Raw genomic sequence first — 12,227 nt, 5'->3', positions numbered from 1 at the left:
TCTAAGCCTGTATAGTCAGACTAAGTTACCACCAGTACCCGTCAGCAATAAGTTGGGGGCATAGGATGACTTAGCTACAGGGCCTCTTTCTTCCCCTCTGTTGGTTCTTTCTGCATATCTCTTGCTTCTTTCTGAACCTTTCTTTGTCTTTCTGGACTTCTGTTACCTCTTTCTGCATTTCTCTTGCTTCTTTCTGCGCCTTTCTTCCTCTTTCAGCATATGTTCTACCTATGTTGGCAGTTTGATATTAGCATTTAAAAAAACCTTTGAAATTCACTTAAAAAAACATAGCTTTCAGGGACGTTATAGTTAGTTTGAAATTTCACTTGTACAAAACCAGAGAAATACAGCCGTTACAGTTAGTTCAGTTAACTATAACTTGCGCCCCTGCAATGCACTGCTGATGATGTCACATATTACATCACTCATGAGATGATGAGTGACATCAGTGGGAGGTGGCACCATCTCTGCGATGTCATCAGAGAGGCTGTACCGTCGAACTGGTCTGCGGCATATACAGCAATTTGAAGTTGGGACAATACTTTCTGAGATGCCCTGAATCCTACCAAGGAGAAATATTAGCTTTTTAAATCACCTTCGACAGGAACCTACTGAGGGAATATAGTCAGCTCGAAGAGGAACTGTGTTTCCCAGCATGCAGCATAATCATTCTTGCATGCTCAAAAGCGAAATAATAGAGAACCTATCCTGTGGGAAGAGTGTATCAAGCCTCTGATGAGATGCGCTTTGCATCAAAATGCGTCAGGCAAGAATACGTAATTGAGGGACACCTCGGAGAGCCTGAATTACAGACCGGATGGTAGACTTCAAGCTGAGTGCCCTCCCGAATGCTGAAAGGCACCTTGCTGATCCAATATATATATATATATATATATATATATATATATATATATATATATATATATATATATATATATATATATATATATTACCTACTGGCGGTCGCCAGTAGGTAGTTATAGTTAGGATTGTTTTCCATAGGAAATCCGCAACATTCTATTGGGAATATCTTTGGCGCCGGTGGACTAATCTTCGCGAATTTCTCAAAGAAGATGGCCCGCTCCGCTCTGCTCCTTCTCTGAAAGTTTGGGGGGGGATTTGTCAAGCGGGGGCCGAGATATTTGGGGGGTCCCAAAACATGTTTTCCCCATGTTAATTTCCATAGGGCAGTTGGACTCACTTTTAGCCCGAACGGCTGAATGGATTTCCACCAAACTTGGCAAATCTGTAGGGACTGGTAGCCCGATGTGCCTTTGCTATGTCTGAAGATATGTGCTCCAGTGGATTTTGGGTAATTTAGGTTAAAAAAAATATATATATCTATAAGCGCGCCCCGGTACGCGCACCGGGGAGCGCACCCGGCGCGTAACGCGAGTACGCGAGCGGAAAGCTGATTGGCTCTTGGGTGTCTGTCAACATTCCAAACAGTCCAGAGCGGCCGCCATCTTGTGTCTTGGTAGGATCGAGACACAAGAGGTGGCAAAAACAAAGGGGGAAATGACCAAAAGGGGGCAGGGTAGATCCCCCTGACCCCCTAGGTTTGATGTGGGGGCCATAAAAGGGCCCAGCGGGGCAAAAAACATTTTTTTTTTTTCGATTTTCACGGGGGGAGCGCCCGGTACGCGCACCGGGGAGCGTATCGGGGAGCGTACCATGGGGACAACCAAGTGAAACAGGAAAATAATAATTTAAAGTGCTTAGAGGTAGGGTAGCTCTGAATAGAGTTGTTGTGTTGTGTGGGTGATTTAAGTACCAACATGTAGTTACCAATGCAGAGTCTTAAATTCAATGTACACCGTCTCCTCTGTAGATATCTTGCATGTTGTTACAGAAGTTATTGTGGTATATGGAATCCATACCATAGTCTGTCAGGAAAGCAGAAACAGATCCTTTAAGGACTCCCTGAGAAGGCCTAGGGGATGATGGGTAGTCTACCCTGCTCCCTTATGATGTTTTCAAGTATTACATTTTACTCTCTTCTGAATCTACACAAAATTGGCGGTGATATGGTGCATTAGAGATAGACAGTGAGAGAAAGGAGGCAGGAGATGAAAAAGAGATGTGAAAAACACATTGGAGATAATATAGTGGGAGAAAGGAAGTAACTATGAGCAAACTTACCATATAACACAAAAAAGTTGCACAGTATACTGTAAGTCTCAGTTTATATTATAATCATTTTGGTAGTATTTCATGAATTACATATAAAAATTAATAATGTCTCGAACCATTTTTAATTATTAAATATAAATTTATTGTTGAGATTGTTCATAATTTAATAATACTTCTAACATTACATCATCCGGAATGTCCTCCAAATTTTCATTACATGATTCAATTGCATCAAGACAGTCAATTAGTTCTTGATCGTCAGACTCATCCATGAAATCCAAGTCTTCGTTAAGAATGTCCTTATGCATAATTTCAAAAGAAATTGTATTGCTCTCCTCTTTACCTTCCATTTTTTTGCTGTAAATTGCATAAAAAATAAATATATCAGTAGAGTTAGGGCACTGTTGGGTTTAAGTTCAGACAGATACTTCTGAGTTTTTAACAGTGAAGTTATCTTTGGGCAGTGTATGGTATCAGGCAGGAAGTAGAAATATAAAAAAGTGCATGTGATGAAGCCTAAGTAAATTCATAATTATACCAGAGAAGCCTAACTCAATCCATAACTATAACAGAGAAGCCTATCTCAAACTATAACTATAACAGAGGGACAGTAAAAAACTATCAGAAAACCTTTTTCCAATTTAAGTTAAAGTGCAGAACATAGTTACCCTTACAAATTAACAACTTACCTTTCAGAAAGGAGTTGATGTTTTCAGAGGAAATCTTTTATAAATGTACCTCAGGTAGTACTAGTCAAAATGGCCGTGTTTCCCTCTCATTTTTAATATATATTCATGTCTATAACCAATGAAATGTCAGCACATAAAAATACAAAATAAAAGTAACATTTTCATTGGTTGCAAATTCTAACACTTTCATATGTGTTTTAGTCATGTAATTTACCTCAGGATATTTAGACAGGGCTACAGGCCAAATGGCTCAATGGAATTCGACAAAATTTGGGAAAATGGTAGGGACTGGTATGTAGTAGGGCCTATTCTATATTTGGTGAAAATCTGAACAGGGGTTTTTATGTAAATTAACTTAAAAAAAAATTTGGGAGCGCTTACCGGTGAGCGCCCCGGTACGCGTACCGGTAGCGCTACGGAAGTCCTCCATCTTGTGTTTTGGAAGAATTGAGACACAAGATGGAGGACAACAACGTTGGGAATGGGTAAAAGGGGGCACGGTAGACACCCCCTGACCCCTTAGGTTTTCTGAGGGGGGCTTAGGAGGACCATATAGGCCCCAAAATTTTTTTTTTTTTTTATTTTTCTTGGGGGAGCGTACCGGGGAGCGTACTTTGGTGAAAAACAGTGAAAAAAGTTAGAGTAAAATAATCATTTTGAGTGATCAGAGGTAGGGTAGCCCTGAAAAGACCTTTTGGGTTCTGTGGGTGATTTAGTTACCTACAAGTAGGTTCCAATGCACAGTCTTAAATTTAGGAGGAATATTCTATTCCCCTCATCTGAGAAGTGCACACCATCTCCTCTGTAGATATCTTGCATGTTGTAACGCAAGTTGTTGTTGTATATTGAACCCATTCCATAGTCTCTCATGTAAGCAGAAACAGATTTATTCACATGTTTCCGTGCTTTCTCAAATTGTGGGCAAAATTGGTTGGACCACTTCCATTTCTGTCTTTGGCATATATTGGAATATAATTAAACAAAGAGAGAGTAAGGGATCAATTCGCAAAGGCGAACAGAGTGTACTCCTGGTCCCCTAGGTCCAAAGTATACAAAAACATAAGAGGAGTACCATCAGAAGCTGTTTAAAGACAACAGTCTGAGTGGGATGACTACAAAAAGAAGAGAGTCCTTCTTTTATTTAAAAACCCCTCACTCACCAACCTAGTTGGTGACATGCTTCATCATCGGGGTCCACCCTGATAGCCGAATGCCATCAGGGTGTGCTGCGACACCTGAATTACAGTGGAGCGGGTATTCGTGTGTGAGAAGTGAAAAAAAAGTGTTAAAAATTGCCCTGGTATACTTATGTGAAAAGAATTTTTATTTGTAAGTTACTGGACAATATTAAAATCAGGTGTGTGGATACAAAAAGAGGTATATTATGACCAAGTGTATCGCTATGTGTACGGTCTACATGTTTCAACCCGTTGTGTAGAATTACCAGGTTTCCATCAGGACCAAAAAGAAGGAAAGTGGGTGGTCAGGACACACTAACGACCTGCCAGTCCAAAGTTCCTTTAGGCTACTGACAAAAATCTGTCGTAGTCAGAATCTCCACACCCGGGTGGGGGTGTGAAAAGCAAAAAGACCTGTGGAGGAAAAGAAAAGAGGTCACGAAAGTACATGTTACAAGCCTGTAACGTCGTACCGTGCTGATTCTCACGTGTCTGCTTGCTTACTGTACATCCCATGCAGAAGAATTTACAGACGGTGGTGGTGTGTAAGACTACACATCATATGATTCCTAATGATGGCGCCCACACTTATTGTGAAATATAAACAGCCTGCCTGAGGCTGGAACACGCATACTGTATCAATATCGGCGTGCTCTGTGATCAATAAGCCGTTAATTCAACAGTCGACAGCACCCATCGTTTAATTGTGCGTGGCTCGGCTCCTCACTGCAATTTTAGCGTGAATCAATAACGGCGTGAGGCATTATTCACTTATACAAACATTCACATCAGACAAACATACATCAACCGCACACACGGAGGCCACATAGTGAATAGGACTTACTCCTATTCTGGGTCTTAGGGCTTCACGGGGTAGAGGGAAGGAAAGAACCACGTGATATAACGTATTCTGTTGAGGAAAGAGAGATTATCATATAACGAGGCTCGCGGGTGGTCAGTCGATCCAAGTGCGGGCCAAAAGAAGGGTAGGATAACTTACAGTTACTGCGTGGTACAACTGCCGAGTACCTACTCGCCTCTCCGTGCTTCCCCGCTAAGGCTGTGATGCCCCCGGTAGAGTTTAGTAGAGACGGGCTGGTATCCGGGGAGGGCGGGGTCGTGCGCATGCGTGATGACGCACTGCGACGACAAGGGAAAGGGGAGAAAGACTAAGCGTGGCGTTGCCAGGCAGCTCTAGTGCTACGAGGATACAGGGAATAATGACGAGCAGAAAAATTACTGCTAGGGTAAAGCGCAAAGATTAGTTGGAAAAATGAACTTAAAATTAAGACAGTAAATTTTCAATTTAGCGCTAACTTATTCAGAGTTAGAAGTAAAGGGACTGCTGCAGATGTAAAATGAATGTCAGTACTCAAACTAAGTAGCAGCATTACCATTGTGCCAAAACCTAATTACAAAGGTATATGAGAGAAAGGGGACAAATAGGGAACCCAATATTGGTCCGAGTATATTGGTTAATAAAAGGGGCACATGGGGCCAGGACAAGAGGTGCCACTGTTGCTCACAGGTGAAAGGCGTTGAAATGAATTTGGGATGTGCACATAAATACTGTGCAGCAGGTTACATACAAATCATTAATTACATGACACTAGCCCACGGAATGTTATCATTCAATCCTGTGACATGGGTGGATAGCCTGTATATCCATCTTTGCTCTTTCTCAAACAGACGTTTCTGCAGGTTTGGCCCAGGGGTGATTTGCTCAATCACTGTCCACTTCATGTCGTTGGGTGTATGATTGTTTTCAAGAAAATGGTCTGTGAGTCTTGTTGCATTTTTCTTGCAGCGGATGGTGCTGCGGTGCTCACAGATTCTCTGTTTAACCTTTCTTGTCGTCATTCCCACATAACGTTTGTTGCAGGTGCATTCTATCAGATATACAACGTTACAACTATTGCAATTTGTGTGGGATTGTTGTCTCCATACTTTGCCGATCTCAATATTCAAAGTTTTGGTGTCACTCGTTAGGTGGCACACGCTGCAGTTGCCACAGCGGAAGTGTCCTGTGACATCAGGTAGACCCCAGATTCTTGTTAGTGAGTTGCTGTTGTTTTGTTGTTTGGTTTTTGGTCTTGTATTTACTAAGCTGTCTTTCAAGCTAGATGATTTTTTTGTAGGAGAATAAAGGCTTATCCCAGCAGAGATTGCCGCTCCTCAGAATAGACCAATGTTTGTTGATGCTTTTAGACACCTGGTTAGAGATGGCATTAAAAGTGGTTACACAAGTGAGTGGGATTTCCTCTCCTCTAGGTGGTTTTTTCTCAAGAAGGGCTTCTCTTGGCTGGTTTCTGGCATGTTTCTGGCATTTGTTTATGATTTTTGTTGGATATCCTCGGACCTGTAGTTTTTCTGTTAGGTCAGATGCTTGTTTCTTATAGTCATTTAGTTTGCTGCAGTTGCGCCTAAGCCTCAAAAATTGTCCGTATGGAAGATTTTCCCTGAGAGGACGCGGGTAAAAACTCTCAAACTTGAGGAGGTTGTTCTTGGCGGTTGGCTTATAGTGCGTTTTGGTTTCTAGACGTTCATTATCCTTCGTGATGACTACATCAAGGAACACTATTTCTTTGTCGTTGAAACAGTGGGTGAATGTCAGATTTTGATCGCACGTATTGATCCAGGTGGTGAACTCGATCAACTGGTCAACTGGTCCTTGCCAAATGGCAAGGACATCATCAATATAGCATTTCCAAAATTTCAGATTGTTTCTGAAAGGATTGTCATCATTGAGAATGTACTTGTGTTCGAAATTATGGACATAGAGTCCAGCTACGCTGGGAGCAAAAACACTTCCCATAGACGTGCCCCCCGTCTGGAGGTAAAGGGACCCTTCGAATTCAAAAAAGTTACGTTTTAGTGCTAGTTTCGCACACTCGATGATGAATGCTCTTGGTGTGTTGAATGTCCAGTTCATATTCCCTAAGGTTTTCTCCAGGACTGCTAGTGTGTCATCTTGGGGTATGCTCGTGTAGAGACTCTCTATGTCGAAACTCAACAGGATCGTGTTCTCATCCACGTTGATTTCCTGAAGTAGACATAGTAGGCTTTTTGTGTCCTGTAGTTAGGTCGATGTGGATTGCACAATAGTTTTAAGAAAAAAGTCACAGAACCTGGATAGTGGTTCCAATAAGGAGCCAATGCCTAAGACAATGGGGCGTCCCGGTGGTGGTAGTCTCCCCTTGTGCATTTTGGGTAAGGTATAAAAGTACGGTATTTTACATTCAGTATCGCACAGGTAATCAGCCTCTTGTTTAGAAATCTTTCCCATAGTTTCAGCAGATTCCACTAGTTCCTTGATTTCAAATTGGAGAACACTAGTAGGATCCAATTCTAGGATCTGGTAGTTTCTGGTGTCACTCAGTCAATCATACACCCAACGACATGAAGTGGACAGTGATTGAGCAAATCACCCCTGGGCCAAACCTGCAGAAACGTCTGTTTGAGAAAGAGCAAAGATGGATATACAGGCTATCCACCCATGTCACAGGATTGAATGATAACATTCCGTGGGCTAGTGTCATGTAATTAATGATTTGTATGTAACCTGCTGCACAGTATTTATGTGCACATCCCAAATTCATTTCAACGCCTTTCACCTGTGAGCAACAGTGGCACCTCTTGTCCTGGCCCCATGTGCCCCTTTTATTAACCAATATACTCGGACCAATATTGGGTTCCCTATTTGTCCCCTTTGTCTCATATACCATTGTAATTAGGTTTTGGCACAATGGTAATGCTGCTACTTAGTTTGAGTACTGACATTCATTTTACATCTGCAGCAGTCCCTTTACTTCTAACTCTGAATAAGTTAGCGCTAAATTGAAAATTTACTGTCTTAATTTTAAGTTCATTTTTCCAACTAATCTTTGCGCTTTACCCTAGCAGTAATTTTTCTGCTCGTCATTATTCCCTGTATCCTCGTAGCACTAGAGCTGCCTGGCAACGCCACGCTTAGTCTTTCTCCCCTTTCCCTTGTCGTCGCAGTGCGTCATCACGCATGCGCACGACCCCGCCCTCCCCGGATACCAGCCCGTCTCTACTAAACTCTACCGGGGGCATCACAGCCTTAGCGGGGAAGCACGGAGAGGCGAGTAGGTACTCGGCAGTTGTACCATGCAGTAACTGTAAGTTATCCTACCCTTCTTTTGGCCCGCACTCGGATCGACTGACCACCCGCGAGCCTCGTTATATGATAATCTCTCTTTCCTCAACAGAATACGTTATATCACGTGGTTCTTTCCTTCCCTCTACCCCGTGAAGCCCTAAGACCCAGAATAGGAGTAAGTCCTATTCACTATGTGGCCTCCGTGTGTGTGGTTGATGTATGTTTGTCTGATGTGAATGTTTGTATAAGTGAATAATGCCTCACGCCGTTATTGATTCACGCTAAAATTGCAGTGAGGAGCCGAGCCACGCACAATTAAACGATGGGTGCTGTCGACTGTTGAATTAACGGCTTATTGATCACAGAGCACGCCGATATTGATACAGTATGCGTGTTCCAGCCTCAGGCAGGCTGTTTATATTTCACAATAAGTGTGGGCACCATCATTAGGAGTCATATGATGTGTAGTCTCACACACCACCACCGTCTGTAAATTCTTCTGCATGGGATGTACAGTAAGCAAGCAGACACGTGAGAATCAGCACGGCATGACGTTACAGGCTTGTAACATGTACTTTTGTGACCTCTTTTCTTTTCCTCCACAGGTCTTTTTGCTTTTCACACCCCCACCCGGGTGTGAAGATTCTGACTACGACAGACTTTTGTCAGTAGCCTAAAGGAACTTTGGACTGACAGGTCGTTAGTGTGTCCTGACCACCCACTTTCCTTCTTTTTGGTCCTGATGGAAACCCGGTAATCCTACACAACGGGTTGAAACATGTAGACCGTACACATAGCGATACACTTGGTCATAATATACCTCTTTTTGTATCCACACACCTGATTTTAATATTGTCCAGTAACTTACAAATAAAAATTCTTTTCACATAAGTATACCAGGACAATTTTTAACACTTTTTTTTCACTTCTCACACACGAATACCCGCTCCACTGTAATTCAGGTGTCGCAGCACACCCTGATGGCATTCGGCTATCAGGGTGGACCCCGATGATGAAGCATGTTACCAACTAGGTTGGTGAGTGAGGGGTTTTTAAATAAAAGAAGGACTCTCTTCTTTTTGTAGTCATCCCACTCAGACTGTTCTCTTTAAACAGCTTCTGATGGTACTCCTCCTATTGGAATATACCAAGGCAGTTTGTGGAAAAAGTGTCATCAATTGCCCAAAGGTGTCCTTTAAAAGCATTTCCAGACCTACCCCAGTCAAAGTGCCTAGGTCATTTCCACCACAGTGCAAAATTATGAGGTCAGGGTGTGGCAGATTGTAAAAGGTTTTCACCAATGGTATCAATTGATGACATTTCAATCCTCTCTGGCCAATCCACTTGATGTCTACATTTGGTAAATCAAGGTTGTGAAAATTTCTGATAGCTGCATACCTTTGAGCCCAGTGGATGTAGCTATGTCCAATAATCCAGACAGAATACATGGTGAGAGGAGGTTCTGGTGCAGTCAGATGAAGTGTAGGAATGAAATGGCAGTTGGAACAGTAGGAGTTTGCAAAAAAAAACTGTGGAGTTTCAGTGCTCTTGAATCACAAGCAATGATTGGTGGATTCAGATAGTTGAAAACTGAAAGTTAGGGTGCATGCTTCTGTTCTGTGAAAGAAGTAATTTGAATGGTTAAGAAAAAGTCATATAAAGAAACATAGCACCGGATAAGCTGGTGTATTGAGAGGTCAAACATCCTTGATGAGTTCATTTGCAACATTGTAGAATAAACTTTTAAACCTGAGAGTTCAGTGAGGAGGGAGTTGCTATGGTAAGTGGTAGAAAGGGCTGAGGGGGGGAAGGGTGTTGGTTTGAAAATAGAGAGGGAAGAGTTTTAATTGGTTAACATGAGGGATATGTGTGTAGAATTAGAGGTTTTCTGTGCCATTCATGGTTGCAGTGCCTGGAGTACATACCTTTTGCTCTGCTAAAGAAATATTGGTGTGTGTGTCTGACACTGTTCTCAATCTACCAAAGCATTTGTAAAGGTGAGTAATGATTCATTTAATATAGATAGAGACTTGTATACTCTATGGAGAAGATTTGGAAGCAAAATGCGTTTTTTTAATGTGACTTTCTTCATGTTTTTTGAACATGCTTGATAAAAATTTGTTGCTGGAAAGAGGAATTGTATTTTGTAAAAATGTGAAGTTTCAGTAGTGACCTGGAATGCTTGTACATATGACCTGCACTTTGTTTCTAAAATGTTATTTAAAAAACGATTTTGGGGCAAATGAATGGCTTTTACATTTTTGAGAAGGAATAAATAGTGTCTGCATAATTAAATAAATATATTTGAACCATTCACAATCATGTCACCTGTGTTACCTCAGATTAGGAAGCACGTTGAGCTTTTTTGCTGTTGGTTTGTGTCATGTTTTTTGATAATGCTTGGTATCAACATTTGCAAGATAGAGGATTTGTATTTTGTGAAATAGTGAGGTTTCACTAGTGAAAATGAAAGCTTGTACATAGGATCTGCGCACTGTTTCTTAAATGTTATTTAAAAAACGATTTTGGGGAAAATTAATTGCTTTTACATTTTTGAGAAGGAATAAATAGTGTCTGCATAATTAAATAAATATATTTGAACCTTTCACAATCATGTCACCTGTGTTACCTCAGATTAGGAAGCACATTGAGCTTCTTTGCTGTTGTTTTGTGTCATGTTTTTTGATAATGCTTGCTAGGAATGTTTGCAAGAGAGAAGAAATGTATTTTGTGAAATAGTGAAGTTTCAGTAGTGACCTGGAATGCTTGTACATATGACCTGCGCTTTGTTTCTAAAATTTTATTTAAAAAACGATTTTGGGGCAAATGAATGGCTTCTACATTTTTGAGAAGGAATAAATAGTGTCTGCATGATTAAATAAATATATTTGAACCATTCACAATCATGTCACCTGTGTTACCTCAGATTAGGAAGCACGTTGAACTTCTTTGCTGTTGGTTTGTGTCATGTTTTTTGATAATGCTTGGTATCAACATTTGCAAGATAGAGGATTTGTATTTTGTGAAATAGTGAGGTTTCACTAGTGAAAATGAATGCTTGAACACAGGATCTGCGCACTGTTTCTTAAATGTTATTTAAAAAACGATTTTGGGGCAAATGAATGGCTTTTACATTTTTGAGAAGGAATAAATAGTGTCTGCATAATTAAATAAATATATTTGAACCATTCACAATCATGTCACCTGTGTTACCTCAGATTAGGAAGCACGTTGAGCTTCTTTGCTGTTGGTTTGTGTCATGTTTTTTGATAATGCTTGGTATCAACATTTGCAAGATAGAGGATTTGTATTTTGTGAAATAGTGAGGTTTCACTAGTGAAAATGAAAGCTTGTACATAGGATCTGCGCACTGTTTCTTAAATGTTATTTAAAAAACGATTTTGGGGAAAATGAATTGCTTTTACATTTTTGAGAAGGAATAAATAGTGTCTGCATAATTAAATAAATATATTTGAACCTTTCACAATCATGTCACCTGTGTTACCTCAGATTAGGAAGCACATTGAGCTTCTTTGCTGTTGTTTTGTGTCATGTTTTTTGATAATGCTTGCTAGGAATGTTTGCAAGAGAGAAGAAATGTATTTTGTGAAATAGTGAAGTTTCAGTAGTGACCTGGAATGCTTGTACATATGACCTGCGCTTTGTTTCTAAAATGTTATTTAAAAAACGATTTTGGGGCAAATGAATGGCTTCTAGATTTTTGAGAAGGAATAAATAGTGTCTGCATGATTAAATAAATATATTTGAACCATTCACAATCATGTCACCTGTGTTACCTCAGATTAGGAAGCACGTTGAACTTCTTTGCTGTTGGTTTGTGTCATGTTTTTTGATAATGCTTGGTATCAACATTTGCAAGATAGAGGATTTGTATTTTGTGAAATAGTGAGGTTTCACTAGTGAAAATGAATGCTTGAACACAGGATCTGCGCACTGTTTCTTAAATGTTATTTAAAAAACGATTTTGGGGCAAATGAATGGCTTTTAAATTTTTGAGAAGGAATAAATAGTGTCTGCATGATTAAATAAATATATTTGAACCATTCACAATCATGTCACCTGTGTTACCTCAGATTAGGAAGC

The sequence above is a fragment of the Lissotriton helveticus genome, chromosome 8 (assembly GCF_964261635.1).
Source record: "Lissotriton helveticus chromosome 8, aLisHel1.1, whole genome shotgun sequence".
Taxonomy (NCBI): Eukaryota; Metazoa; Chordata; class Amphibia; order Caudata; family Salamandridae; genus Lissotriton; species Lissotriton helveticus.
Note: the sequence above shows the minus strand (reverse complement) of the source record.